At 39.1% G+C, this 12,162-nt stretch overlaps 1 protein-coding gene and 1 pseudogene across 17 annotated transcripts in view; both read left to right on the forward strand.

Annotated features, from left to right (window-relative positions):
* RBMS3 (RNA binding motif single stranded interacting protein 3) overlaps positions 1 to 12,162 on the forward strand; it is a 715,503-nt gene that overhangs the window by 232,765 nt on the left and 470,576 nt on the right. The gene's annotated exons all lie outside the window — the stretch shown is intronic.
* Positions 8 to 8,552, forward strand: LOC101337807 (DNA primase large subunit pseudogene; annotated as a pseudogene).

A 12,162-nucleotide genomic window follows, 5' to 3' on the forward strand; every position in this document is an offset into this window, starting at 1 on the left:
TCAGGGCCTTGATACCTGAGCTTGCTCCTGTGTGTTCCACTGATGGCTCCTCCTAGGCGAGGCCCAGGCACCAGCTGCACAGCGATCCCAATGTACAGTATATGGCAACCTTTTTAAGCACGCCGAGGCTTTGATGAGTTGTATTTCTAGTAACATTGCTCATTAATTTTTTTTCATTAACAAACAAAATGAAAATCACAAATCAGAACAAGTATCAAATTGCTTCAGCATAAAACTAAATTACCTCCTAACAACTTTGGGTTGTCTGATTTGAATGATATCATCAGTGATGCAAATTGATTTCCTACATAAAAATGAGGAACTCTGGGGAGAACTTTCCCATGCAAAACACGTTCTCATTTATCTGTTGTTTAAAGCTTTATCTACATTGGTTGACTAGGAATGAATTTACTGATGGGCCCATTGTGTCTCAGTTTCAGCTGTAAGCATCTCACAGGATCTCAGAATTTGTATCTTATCGAGGCTTCCTTTTTTTTCCTGGAAATATTTCTGAAGTTATTTGGCTATATCTGTGGCTCATGTTTTTTTCATGTCTCGGAATCCAGTACTCTTTTAAGGGCTGCATTCATTTATTTGTGAAATCTATATGGGCTCTCTTGCATGACTGAGTTCATACTGGAAAATTGAAATCCTTTTTGTAACATGTGTTATTTGTTGTTTCTCTAATCCAGTCGTTTTTATAATACCAACATCAAGAAATATGGTAGAGCCAAGATCATTCTAAACACTGCCCCTATTTCATGTACAAATATAATGCGTGCATGTTTTCGGAACACTTATACACTGAGAATATATCCTGGCTTAATTGGGTAATGGTCAGATTCAATTCAGCAATTAAGGGAAAAAACAACATTCCCTGTGTCCTGTAAACTCACAATTCCCCCAGGTATTTAGCTACTACAAGACAAAAATTAATAAGACATCATTTCTGTCATCTAATAGTTCAATTTCTAGTTTAAAAGGAAACCACCAAGAAAACCAAGAAACTAATCTTAATATATGTGTTAGGATCATTATATCAGCCTAATATATGTGAGAGTGTAACAGTGGTGTCTATAATACGGGGATCCACAAAATACTATGGGAGGAGAATATGGAGATTCCCTTTTGGGGAATGAAGTTTGTAAAGGCAAGGCAGAATGGATGGCCTTGGGAAAGGTTGGTGTTCAGGAGAAAGAATTTCAGAAGGTAATTGAGCAGACCCATATAACTAGAATAGAAAAAATGCCCAGGTAAGGATATCGGTAGAAAGAAGGAAGGGGCCAAGATTTTGGAGGCATTTATAAAGTTATCCTGGATATTTTGAACTTAATTCTGTACACAGCCCTTATATGTTTTGTTGAGCAGAAATGATATGATTCTACCTGTGTTTTAGAAAAGTTATTTTGCCAAAGTGGGTGAAACTGAGTTACAGGGGGGAAGAAACTAGAGGCAGAAAAAAAAGCAATGCACATTTGAAATCCACAGATCACAAGGAAAATGAGGAAAATCCCTCAGGCACTGTTAGAAAAATGGAAAGGGGGTCACGTGAGTTTTCAAAGGTAGAATTAGATATTTTCTATAAAGGTGAAAGGACGCGGGCAATGAAACCCACATGTTGAGCTGTCATTGTTGGGGAAGAGGGCTGTGTCATTGACTGAAGTAGGAAGTCCAGAAGTAGTAGTGGTGGGTTTTGGGGAGAGGTGGTGAGTTATGTATCTGACATCCTGAGCTAGAGACCCTGGTGTAGCATCCCTGTGGGCAAGGTCAAAGTGGAGCTACAAGAAAGCTCAGAGCTACGATGATGGCCATAACCAAGGGAGCAGATAATAACATTAAGGATAACTTGTAGGGGAGCTGGTGGAGTAGGGTCCATTAGGGTAGGCAGCTGAAAACTGAACCTTGGAGGACATATACGAAAAACGTTGGGCCATGACTGTGAGATATTCTTCACTCTCAGCCCGTGGGAAGCATGTGGTGTGTGAGAAGCTTTAGACTATTAATTCTGTCACTTCCAGACATGCCTGACCGATTCCCAAAGTTTGGGGTAAAAATATCTACAGGAGCAACCAGAGACAATTGAGGCACCCAACTCAGGCAGTCAGTAATATTGATTGAGCCCCAGTCACAAAGGCAGATGCTTCACAGACAAGCAAGCCCTGTGAACCTCAGTGGGTCCCATGACCTGCCTGATCCTTGGAGTGGTCCATATGGAGGGACCCTCCACTAGGCAAAGGTTTGCTCGGGAATGCAAGTATCTCTTGTCACTGTACAACACTGGTGAAACCAAAAGGGTCCATTGCTAACCTGGAAAAGCTGTATCTTAGACTATAATCATAAGGCTTGAAGAGGAAGGGGATGTAGCTGAAACGGCTTGTGAGAGTTTCCATAAGCAATTATCTCTTAACAGTGGGGTGCTGATCTGGACAGATGTGGTGGGTATACTTACCTCAACCCCTAACACTCCTGTCCACATCTTCTTGTAACTGCTTATTTAATTTCCTCTCTCTCTCCAAAGAAACCTTTAGACTCAGTGAAGACAGGACCTGTGTAATCTAGAAAATGTATCTTCAGAGAAGGGAGTTGCAGGGGAATGCTTGACTGTCTATTGGAAATACTCGAAGAAAATATTAGAACATATCTCTGTTTTGATGTCAAGTTTCTGTGTGTTTTATATGTGTGTTTTATAATGTACCTGTTGGTATAGTTTTATAAATGCTCATGTTTTAAACACATACATGTATAAATATTGAGTTTGCTGCTCTAAGATATTTTTATTCATAATAATATGGATATAAAAAGTAGTTTGGAGACTACTGGTCTCAAACGTAATAAGCACTGATAAATTTGGAAGGAGAAAGTGGAGGGAGGGAAGGAGGGAAGAAAGATAAGGAGAAATAAAGGGAGGGAGGGACCACAGAACCCCCTCGGGACATCATTGAAGGAAAGGCAGTTAAGGATGATCTTATGGGAGGGCAGAGGGCTGTTAGACTTTTTGCCTTGAGGCTCATGTCAAAGAGGCAGGTGATCACACGGTCATTTCACACTAATAAAAGCCTCCAATGGCATTTTCTGGCCTCAGCGTTTGGAGCCTGTGGATGGCAGTAGTGACTGAATCACATCTTTCACCAAGCATATGGAGCGGGTACCCTAAAAGTAAGCCCTCGTCGTCAGAGAGATACTACTGCCACTTCCATGTCTGGGGAAAAATACTACTTTAATGATACTTTAAGTCCTATTTAGAGTATTATTATCTTCTTCAGAAAAACGGCCCCTGAAGTAGTTATAGGTAGAAACTCCATACAGTTGGGAAGAGAGAGCAATTTCATTTATGGAAAGTTGTTTATAGTCATTGATGAGTGTGTGAGCAAGTTGCCGAAGTTGGAAAGAAGGTCACTGTGAATTCAAGGAGCTGATGGGACCAGGCACCAGAGCAGCATTGAAGTATTGTTTTAAATAGCCAAGAATTGGAGCAGGGGTAGTACTGGAAAAATGGACTGATGCAGAAGGTATTTGTGGGGAAATAGGAAGAATGATACCAGGAATCTGTAGACCATGGTGAAAATGAAGGTGCATTGATTATAAAATGTTGTGAGGTGAGATTTACATTGGAGATTTTAGGTAGGAGGGAAGCCATATGGAGTTAGGAGCAAGGAGGACTCCCCACTTACACGTCCAGTGGGAGAAGGGATGGTAGGGGGAAAAACACACTTGGGAGGGCTACAAAGGCCCAGTGTCCCCAGAATAAATCAGTTAATGATTGGAAACATGCAAATGGAAGCAACTTGCAGTGATAGTTTATATCCACTCAGGATGCAGACGTAACATGTGGGCCTTCCAAGGCTGGTTACTGTGAAACTAATTCACCCCTTCTTCATTAGGACCATGCTAATTTGGTAGAGCCTTTTAAAAGTCAATATGGGGTCCTGTACGAACTCTCCCGCCCCCCACCCCCCCACTCCCCGGGGAAAATGCTTGCCGGGGTTTGTCTGTTTTCACGTCTGGTGTGGCTGGACGTAACAAGATGCAGTTTCTTGGAGGAAATCGGAGGAAACTGAGGTTGGCAGATGACCAGAGGAATGCTTGCTACCCACATAGCCTTCTGTTTTACTTGCAGCCGCCTTCTGGAAACATATCTTTGATAGAATTTGAAAACTTGGCTACGATAGAGTTAAATTGCTGAAAGCAGTTAAGAGTCTTGGTGTGAGCTATGTGAAAGGAACCGAGCAGTACCAGAGAAAGCTGGAGGCTGAGCTTCAGAAGCTTAAGTTTTCCTACAGAGAAAACTTGGAAGATGAATATGAACCCCGAAGAAGAGATCACGTTTCTCACTTTATTTTACACCTTGCTTACTGCCAGTCTGAAGAGCTTAGGCGCTGGTTCATTCAACAAGAAATGAATCTCCTTCTATTTCAATTCAGTATATTACCCAAGGACAAAATTCAGAGTTTCTTAAAGGATAGCCATTTGCAGTTTGAGGCTATAAGTGATGAAGAGAAGACTCTGCGAGAACAGGATATTGTGGCTTCATCACACAATAGGTGGGGTTCAGTTGGAGTCAGTTTATGAGGGCCCTTTTGCTGATGCTCTGGATTTGTTCCGAGGAAGGAAAGTCTATTTGGAAAATGGCTTTGCTTATGTACAACTCAAGGACGTTGCGGCGATCATCCTGAATGAATTTAAAACCAAACTGTCCAAGGTTTTGTCTTTAACAGCCAGGTCCTTGCCTGCTGTGCAGTCAGGTGAGAGACTCCAGCCACTGCTCAGCCACCTCAGTCATTCGTACACTGGTCAAGACTACAGTACACAGGCAAATGTTGGGAAGGTTTCTTTAGATCAGATCGATTCGCTTTCTACCAAATCCTTCCCACCTTGCATAGATCAGCTACATAAAGCCCCACCATCTTCGTCATGGGGGCCTCACGCAGTACAGCCTCTTCCTGAAGGACATTGGCCTAACCTTGGAACAGGCGTGGCAGTTCTGGAAGCAGACATTTATCAGAGGAAAGATGGATCCAGATAAATCTGATAAAGGCTACTCTTACAATATCCGTCATAGCTTTGGAAAGGAAGGCAAGAGGACAGACTACACACTTTACAGTTGCCTGAAGATTATCCTGACCAATCCACCAAGCCACGGGGATTATCAGGGGTGCCCTTTCTGGCACAGTGATCCTCAACTGCTGAGGCAGAAGATGCAAGTGTACAAGATCCCTCCCTCAGGGATCAACCAGATTTTGGATTTAGTAAAAGGGACACATTACCAGGTAGCCTGTCAGAAGTTCTTCAAGATGACACATAATGTAGATGATTGTGGCTTTTCTTTGAGTCATCCAAACCAGTTCTTTTTTGAGAGCCAGTGGGTCCTCAGTGGAGGTAAAGACATCAAGAAGGAATCTGTCCAACCAGAAACGCCCCAACCCAAACCAAGTGTCCAGAGAAGCAAGGATGCGTCATCTGCTCTGGCCTCACTCAACTCCTCTCTGGAAATGGATCTGGAGGGACTAGAGGATTTACTTCAGTGAACAATCCCTGGGCAGTTGGTAGCCTGTCTTCCTCACTAGCTTTTATTTCCTACTTTACGATTTTATCTTTTTCTTTTTTGTCTGCCTTCTCCCTCCACCCGACCCCCCTTCATCCATCCACATATGCATGAGCTTCTCGGGAAGGCAGCCTTGCAGGTAAAAACAAAGACCTCTGGTATATTTTGCTTTGACAAAAGAGAAGAGGAAGAATTTCTTTTGAAATCTAACGCTTGAATAGTGTGATTTAAGTTCCGTTTTAGGAGATAAAACAGCTTTCTGGATTGGTTACTGTCCCCTAGAAACAGTACAACTAAGAATTTTTATTTTAATGCTTATCACTGTAATGTTGACCCAGGACTTTTCTGGACCATTTTTGTTAATAAATATCAAAATGTAAAAGAAAAAAAAAGTCATTATGAAAAGAGCAATCGGGAATGTACTATGATGCTACTAATTCTACTGAGAGATTTTATTCAGACATATTTTTAAAGTGTTTTATATGCTCACGCTTAGCACCACTTTATTCTCTATATGGGTAGCACTGTTATACAGCCATTACCATGATAGTCGAGAGGACTAAACTACGACAAACCATGGGATTGTTTATTAGAGGAAGTTCAGTGAGTATGGAAGAATATAAAATCATGTGTACCATAAACATGGAGCTATGGAAATATTTGACAGTCAGGAGTGCTCATCGTTATGTCTGTGGGTGGCCAGGATGCTTGGTGCAAACACTGCCTTTCCACTTCATAGATGTGTGACCTGTGGTCAATCCCTTAACTTTGCTGGGTGCCTCAGTTTCCCCATCTAAAAAATGATAATAATAGGGCCTGACTTGATAATTAAATGAGTTAATACATAGGTAATGCTCAACAATACCTCATGCTGACTGTATAAAATGGCAATATTAAGCAGGGAAAATCTTTGTGTTAAGGTGATAGATTATTATTAACTTTACATTTCTCCCAACTTGTTATATTGTCTTTTCTAGGGAAAAAAAAAAAAAAAAAAAGGCAAAACAGCTCTTGGAAAAACTAAAGTGGTTTCAATTATATTTATATTTTGGCTGTTCTTTCTGTTAAACCTTAGTAGCACCTGCCTATGTTTCTTTGTTTTTGTAAATTAAAGTTAGCTGAAAATAGCAATGAATTAAGAGAGAATGTTACCCTTTGCTTCTTTAACGAAAAGGTAGAAGAGAGTTCTTCTTGACCATTGCTTTCTTAAGGAGGGAAATGGAAACGGTGTCTGAGGTGGCTTTTTTAAACAAAATCACTAAGGGCATTGAGCCTGTCATTAAAGAATGAAAATTGGATTCGGTCTTCTTGGAGACACTTGCTTTTGAATCATTTGCAATGTGGCCTCTGGACTAAGGCTATGCAATTGAAACCAAATATTATGAAGACAGGATTTATTGATTTTGTTTTTAGAGACATGATATGAGTTCAGTTTTTCAGGAGCTGTTGCAAGTGAGGTATGAGAAAGTACATGCGCTAGTCTCCTTAGAGGTGAAAAGGCGTCAGAATTAACCCAACTCTGGACACTTCCTGGGTCTTAGCATCTGAAGGAAGGGCTTTTGTTCCCTCCTGCACCCCACCCCACCCCCAGGCCTCTAAGTCTGTATGGTAGGCAGGCCCGGATAAACACACTCACTCTCTATTCCGGAAGGGGTCGTGGGGAGCTCTTTCAACATAACCTCTCGTTTTCAGGATTGTTCTTTCTTGGGTGGTGGCTGCGGCAGCTTTCATTCTGTATAATATGGCAACATAAAACAAAACAGTCACCAGCAGGCCCAAATGACCAGAAATTGCTGAACAAAGCAGGCCGCAGCTCCAGATGGAGAGTAATGAAAAACAGACCGCAGTTCATTCAGCCACTCAAACACCAGGACCCAGTAAGAGCTATTGTACAAGTCACAGAGATTTGCACTGCTTTGTTTTTGTTGTTTTGTTTTTCCCCATGTGTTTTCCTCCTGGGTCCAGTGTATTTGCTAATTTTAAAAAGTCAGGGGAAATGAAATGAAAGAAGCCATTGAAAACAAGGTGTAAATCTTCGATGAATTGACTTGTCTCTGCCTTTTCCTGCTTTTTAAGTTTGGCTTCCTCTGTACCACCTCCCACCCCCGCCAGCCATTTTTTTCTGACAGGCTATGAGTTTAGAGCAGAGGGAATGAGTAATGGATATTCCATAGAAAGTTTCCATGCTTAACAGCCAAAGGATATAAGAGCCATTAGAGTGTGCCAAGCATACCGACTTCTAAGATCTTGAAATACTCCCTTCTTGCCTTTGTTGTCACAGGCTGCTTGAATTATATTTATGGAAGATTATGTTGCCCTTACCATTTCATTGGACCCCTAAAATCAAAGTTGAAGACAAGGATCCAAAAGTTCTGAGATCCTCCATGAAGGGTATCATTAATTCTTTATTAAATGAAACCATAAATTGTTATTCTTCTCTAAGAGAAATAATTCTGCATACTAGATTCATTTTTATAGAGAGGGATAGAACCCGCCTAGATTGCTTCATGGAGGGGTGTGAATGAATCCATTTAGCAGTTCTAGATTCATGGCCCTGTTATATGCTTTTTTAAAGTATTTCTGGGTAACTAAGTAGGAGGTGGTACACTTAGACAAACTTGGAATTAATCCATTTTATTTATTATTTAATTTTCTCCTTTAGTCACTAACCGGGAGCATTTAAATAGCAAGTGAGGAAAGTGTGGATTTCTGTATTAAATCCCATGAACCTGGAGGGAGGGATGGATACTCTAGTTTGTCATATTTTTCTGTAGTCTTTGCAGGGTATGCAGTAGCCCCTACCTACAGACCAATCCTAGTACGTGACACTGACATGTACCCGGGCAGAATGTGTGTATAAGTAGAACCATTTGGTTTCCAGAAAATAGCATACCTATCCGGGCCTAGTCCACAAGGAAACTAAGCAGGTAAAGGAAGAAACTAAACACCATGAAAAGCCTCTTTTCAATACCTGTTATTTCCCCAAATCAGTGAAAACTAAAATAAATATTCTGTGAAATTTATGAGTCTGAGGAATTACATTTTGAGAGGAATAGGCTCCTCCCCCAGCTGGGCTCACAGCCTCTAGTGCAAGGAGCCCAAGACGCAATGAGACTTGAAAAACACATTTATTTAATTTTCAAATACTGGAATTAGGTTACCAAAAAGAAAAGATGAAAACAGTTCTGTTTAGACAACTAAATTTCCCATTTCCCTTTGCGGTATGAAGTGTGTGATTTTTCCCTGAACTTCTTTTGTGAATTTTTCTCTAATCTGGTACAGTATTAATTTTGCAGCTAGGCACAGGTGATCAATATATAAACATATATTTGCTTCCTTTGGTATTGATACTGAGTTTTGTTTTCATTTCAGAAACAGTTAGTTTGTGTAGGAACTTCGGTAACTTCAGTCAGAATTGTCCTGTAGGTACCTTTTACATGAAATTTTCATCCTGGGCCTCTTTTGAGAAAACTCCAGTGTTTATAGTCTTATAGCCAGAGTTAGGAAAGAACACTGACTTTGAAGGTAAATGGTCGCCACGTGTTGTCTCCAACTCAGCCATACAACTGCAGCTAAAGACACTTCTCCTGTCAAAGATAATCCTTTCGAAACTGTTTTTCTCAGTTCAGTATATTCAGTATTTTAGACGGTTCTTTTATGAAGATGATGATGATGATGCAATGGTGCTGAGTTAACTTTGAGAAGACGTTGAGATAAATGTAAAACAAAATATCTACTCATGTTCTGGGAGTCATACAACTGCACATTTTTCTTCAAGAGTGTCTTATAGCTCTATATTTACTCAGTATTTGCTTGTAATCACTGTGAATATACACATTAGGCAAAAGTAAAACTCTCCACCAACATTAAATTTAATAGGTAACAGTGCTTTTTTTTTTTAAGGTTTTTTTTTTTTTTGATGTGGACCATTTTTAAAGTCTTTATTGAATTTGTTACAATATTGCTTTTGCTTTATGTTTTAGTTTTTTGGCTGCGATGCATGTGGGCTCTTAGCTCCCCAACCAGGGATTGAACCTGCACCCCCTGCATTGGAAGGTGAAGTCTTAACCACTGGACAGCCAGGGAAGTCCCAACATTGCTGTTTTAAAGCATAAATGTATATTTGACATCATTTAATACTATAACCTATCTCCCTAGCTCTTTTGCGTGTGAAGAGATTATTTTATTAGAAAAAAATATAAATAATTTGTGTGGAGTTTAAAATCATTTAAAAATAAAATGGTAGCCTAAATGTGAAAAGAATTTGAAAAAGAGGGGACTTCCCTGGCAGTCCAGTGGTTAAGACTTTGCCTTCCAATGCAGGGGGTGTGGGTTTGATCCCTGGTCAGGGAACTAAGATCCCACATGCCGCATGGCCAAAAAAACCAAAACATAGAACAGAAGAAATGTTGTAACAAATTCAATAAAGACTTTAAAAATGGTCCACATCCCAAAAAATCTAAAGAAAAAGAATTTGAAAAAGAATAGATACATGTATATGTATAACTGAACCACTTTGCTGTACACCTGAAACTAACACAGCATTGTTAATCAACTATACTTCAATATAAAATAAAATTTAAAAAATAAAATGGTAGAGTTATGTTGCTCTCAGCCATAATCTGAATGTGACTTTTGCTAACGCATGTCTTCTAACTTCACAGAAATCCTTTTGTCCAGATATCCTGTTTGTTCTCCTGCTCCTGTCCTTCAACTCCCTATGTTTAGAGTTTGTTAAAATATATATAAAATGCTCACTCTTCTAAACTCTGCTAGTCTGTTAATGATTTCTTCCAGAATTCACCCTCCCAAGAAGTCCTGAGTAGACTCTCCTCATCCTATTTATACATTTTACAACAGCACCTCCTCTGAGCGTCATCTGGGAGCAAAGATCTTACACCCCCTTATCTCTTGGGCTTTTGTGATTAGTGTGTGTCTTCATCTAGATTATAAACTCCTCAGCCTTCTCATGGACCTTATTTTCTACTGTCAAAGTGTTGAGGAAACAGGATGGTTCAGAGGGGTCTTAGATTCCACGGGCTTTATCTTTCTCTCTGGGAGCCTTTGATGTCACATCAGTAGAAAGAACAAACATGGCTGGGTATATGTTCCAAAGGCCTGTAAAACCGCCAAGGGTACCAGAGACATAGTATACATACATTTCCCAGTTATTCTTTAAAGGTAAGCACTTATAACTGACAATATTTATTAGTGTGTAATTATCCCTTTGACTTGTTTGAAGTTATCTATCTTCATTCATCAATGATTTCATAAATATATGGGAAATCCAATATAGTAATATTTCTTTTAAATAATATATGAACTGTAATGACATAGAATGGATAAATATTATATTGGTGTGTGTCCAGTTTACTAAAATTCATGTAAACTTGCAACACCATGTAAATACATATCCTTTCAAATATAGGACTTGAAAAAAATATAGATTTTTTTCCCCCAAAATAACCCTCTTAGTCCTTCAAGGAGTTTTCAGATGAAGTCTACACTGAGACAATTTCTAAGTAATAATCTTAGTTTTCTTGGACAAGTTACATAATGTCTCTAAACATCTGTTTCCTTAACTGTCAAATGAGGTTATTTATACCTACAATGAAAAAAAGTATTTTCAAAATTACATGGAACCCTGTTTGTAATGTGTCTGGCACATCTGTCAGGTAAATTTTTCTGTGGTCTTGCACTTGGATTTCTTCTTGTAGGAACCATCTTGTCTAGAGCACCATTATATCTTACACAATTTAATGCAGTTATGAGTACTTTTGAAGTGTTCAAGGAATGTGTATTTCATGAATTGACATGTGTTTATTGAGACTGGCTTTGTTTTTTAATTTAATTTTATTTATTTACTTATTTAATTGAAGTATAGTTGATTTACAATGTTGTATTAATTTCTGCTGTACAGCAAAATGATTCAGTTATACACATATATACATTCTTTTTTATATTCTTTTCCATTATGGCTTATCCTAGGATATTGAATTTAGTTTCCTATGCTATACAGTAGGACCTTGTTGTTTATTCATGAGACTGGCTTTGTTAATAGCAAAAAGTATTTAAAGGACTTTTTTTCATACGTTTTTGTGTTGGCTATAAGATAGCCCTCAGGATTTTTCAAGGCCTATAAACTTGATGTCTTTGAAGAAAAGTGCATTCCATCACAGTGGCAGGTGGTGGAATTCATTCTGAGTTGGGTAGGTTCGGAAAGAAAGAAAAAAGTGCCCCTTCGTTCACCCTTTGTCATGATGTTCACTCCATAACATTGTTTTACAGGTTCAAAGGTAAAAGGAAAAAAAGCCTAAAGATTCTTGCTTCCTTAGCTTTGAAACCATAGTAAAAGCATATTTTGTTTAAGGCTTGGTGAAAAGTCATATGATTTGATGCTTGTTCTTATCGACTTATTGGTTATTCATGCTGCTCTTAAAATAGCTATTTTTCCTTTCCTTTAGTTAAGAAATGAGAACTCTGGCATATGAAAGAGAAAAACTCATGCACATGACTGAAAAAAAAAAAACTCAAACTATAAAAGCCAAAATTGAATTTGAAGGATGAATGTATCATTTGTTATAATTGTAAGTGGCTGTAAGTGGGCTCACATGTCCCTT

Source organism: Tursiops truncatus, chromosome 10 (assembly GCF_011762595.2).
Source record: "Tursiops truncatus isolate mTurTru1 chromosome 10, mTurTru1.mat.Y, whole genome shotgun sequence".
In the NCBI taxonomy this organism is placed as follows: Eukaryota; Metazoa; Chordata; class Mammalia; order Artiodactyla; family Delphinidae; genus Tursiops; species Tursiops truncatus.